This window comes from Pseudophryne corroboree, chromosome 1 (genome assembly GCF_028390025.1).
Source record: "Pseudophryne corroboree isolate aPseCor3 chromosome 1, aPseCor3.hap2, whole genome shotgun sequence".
Taxonomy (NCBI): domain Eukaryota; kingdom Metazoa; phylum Chordata; class Amphibia; order Anura; family Myobatrachidae; genus Pseudophryne; species Pseudophryne corroboree.
The window spans coordinates 931,616,129-931,619,367 of NC_086444.1; the positions used below are offsets into that span (position 1 = coordinate 931,616,129).

At 41.6% G+C, this 3,239-nt stretch overlaps 2 pseudogenes; one reads left to right on the forward strand and one right to left on the reverse strand.

The window, feature by feature from the left end:
- Positions 1 to 273: 273 nt before the first annotated feature.
- LOC134936048 (5S ribosomal RNA) lies at positions 274 to 392 on the reverse strand (annotated as a pseudogene).
- A 2,273-nt stretch (positions 393 to 2,665) lies between these two features.
- On the forward strand, positions 2,666 to 2,784 carry LOC134936053 (5S ribosomal RNA; annotated as a pseudogene).
- Positions 2,785 to 3,239: the final 455 nt, after the last annotated feature.

The following is a 3,239-nucleotide window of genomic DNA, read 5'->3' on the forward strand; positions in this document are numbered from 1 at the left end:
CAGATCTTATTTTATGCTCAGATAAATGCATATTGGAAGATAGCTACATACCATGCTGCTTCCGTCTGCTAAAGATCTGTACAAACTGTGTTTGTATTGATAAAGCCCTAAGTAGGGATGATTTCAAGTGAGGGACTACACCCTGACTGAGATCTAGCCCTGATAATTCAAGTCCTTATTGGAGATGGAGATGAGATATGAACACAATGAGGTGCTAAGAATAAGTGAAAGTGGTGATCCTGCTGTTAGTGTTATCTCACAGGGAATGCAGCCTTCCTACTGCACTGGGTATTCCCTAGTGGTCGCCCAACTAGGTACTGACCTAGCCCACCTCCGTTTAGCTTCCAAGATCAGACGAGATTGGGCGTGAGCGTAGGGGTATGGTAGTAGGAAGATTTGCCCTGTGCCACTAATGAGAGTGCACCGAAACAGAAGATGGATTGCCCTCTGAGAGGGGAATGGAGGAAAAGAAGAGATGGGGGGGGGGGGGGGGGGAAGAAGGAAAGGATAGATATTGGAGCGTGAATCTGCTGTCCTCGTTAGACGGGAGAGACGTGTCCCCAGGGGGACGCGTTCACCAGAATCGTGGATGAGAGTTCACGGAAAAAAGAATTGGATGAAAAAAGAAGAAAAAAAAGGAGAAAAAGAGAAAGAGAGGGAATTGCATGGACATGGGAATCACTGTAATAAATAGCAATATCAAGCAAGAGCCAATCATGCCGTGTGTGAATTTGAGAATGTTAACACTGAGGATATTTGGGCAGGAGGAAGAGAGATATTGAAAAACCTCCTGCTGAGGGTCAAATTACCGGCAGAGGACTTGGTGCAAAATCACACACCACTGCTAGTCCTAAACGTGTACCTTAAATTGTACAGTAAGACGCCAGTAATGGTGAAGACCCTATTGGTCAGCTTTAAACACACTAGATCATACGCCCAAAGGCATATTGGGTTATACTGAATTCAGTCAAAAGAACCCCATGCAGTTTGTAAATTATCAGATAGTCAACACAATGTATCAAAGACTTATTATGATTGTACTGATTTCAGTCTTCGGACATATATGCAATTTGGTCAGAAAAATATGATATATACAGGACTCAGAATTATAGCACAGTGAAATCATGAAAACACACAGTTTGAGATTTTGGAGCAGATATGGCTGCGTGACCACACAAAATTAAATGTGTGTGTACCTGAGGAAATCTGCATTCATTCAATGAGGGGTTTTACCCGCATCTAACAGAGTAAGGATGAAACATCAAAAATAATATTTGGTGAAACACAACATGGTTACATATCACTAAAAGCTTAATTATAATGCCCCTGGGAAGATCCAGTAGTGTTATGCGATAAAGAGGTCTCACTTAAGCAAATGATAAATAAATTAGAACCAGGAAAATAAATAGTTAAATGCAGGTAAATGTCGAATATCACCCATGCAGTCTTCAGGTGGGAGGGGGTCCGCAGGAAAGAGGGGAAAACGCGTTTCACCCGGTCACGGGCTTGTTCACTTCCATGAAGCAGCTGGTTCATGGAAGTGAACAAGCCCGTGACCGGGTGAAACGCGTTTTCCCCTCTTTCCTGCGGACCCCCTCCCACCTGAAGACTGCATGGGTGATATTCGACATTTACCTGCATTTAACTATTTATTTTCCTGGTTCTAATTTATTTATCATTTGCTTAAGTGAGACCTCTTTATCGCATAACACTACTGGATCTTCCCAGGGGCATTATAATTAAGCTTTTAGTGATATGTAACCATGTTGTGTTTCACCAAATATTATTTTTGATGTTTCATCCTTACTCTGTTAGATGCGGGTAAAACCCCTCATTGAATGAATGCAGATTTCCTCAGGTACACACACATTTAATTTTGTGTGGTCACGCAGCCATATCTGCTCCAAAATCTCAAACTGTGTGTTTTCATGATTTCACTGTGCTATAATTCTGAGTCCTGTATATATCATATTTTTCTGACCAAATTGCATATATGTCCGAAGACTGAAATCAGTACAATCATAATAAGTCTTTGATACATTGTGTTGACTATCTGATAATTTACAAACTGCATGGGGTTCTTTTGACTGAATTCAGTATAACCCAATATGCCTTTGGGCGTATGATCTAGTGTGTTTAAAGCTGACCAATAGGGTCTTCACCATTACTGGCGTCTTACTGTACAATTTAAGGTACACGTTTAGGACTAGCAGTGGTGTGTGATTTTGCACCAAGTCCTCTGCCGGTAATTTGACCCTCAGCAGGAGGTTTTTCAATATCTCTCTTCCTCCTGCCCAAATATCCTCAGTGTTAACATTCTCAAATTCACACACGGCATGATTGGCTCTTGCTTGATATTGCTATTTATTACAGTGATTCCCATGTCCATGCAATTCCCTCTCTTTCTCTTTTTCTCCTTTTTTTTCTTCTTTTTTCATCCAATTCTTTTTTCCGTGAACTCTCATCCACGATTCTGGTGAACGCGTCCCCCTGGGGACACGTCTCTCCCGTCTAACGAGGACAGCAGATTCACGCTCCAATATCTATCCTTTCCTTCTTCCCCCCCCCCCCCCCCCCCCCATCTCTTCTTTTCCTCCATTCCCCTCTCAGAGGGCAATCCATCTTCTGTTTCGGTGCACTCTCATTAGTGGCACAGGGCAAATCTTCCTACTACCATACCCCTACGCTCACGCCCAATCTCGTCTGATCTTGGAAGCTAAACGGAGGTGGGCTAGGTCAGTACCTAGTTGGGCGACCACTAGGGAATACCCAGTGCAGTAGGAAGGCTGCATTCCCTGTGAGATAACACTAACAGCAGGATCACCACTTTCACTTATTCTTAGCACCTCATTGTGTTCATATCTCATCTCCATCTCCAATAAGGACTTGAATTATCAGGGCTAGATCTCAGTCAGGGTGTAGTCCCTCACTTGAAATCATCCCTACTTAGGGCTTTATCAATACAAACACAGTTTGTACAGATCTTTAGCAGACGGAAGCAGCATGGTATGTAGCTATCTTCCAATATGCATTTATCTGAGCATAAAATAAGATCTGAACATTTCTAATTTCAGAAAAATACAATTTTTGTTTCATCATTTGGAATGCTACTATCCATTTATGTTAAACTTAATCACTGATTTTTTCTTTTGTGCTGAGTTCCCATTTATTTTATGAGTAGAAATAAAGATTTGACTATATTTTTATACACATCACTAATCAATAGACAACACGATACA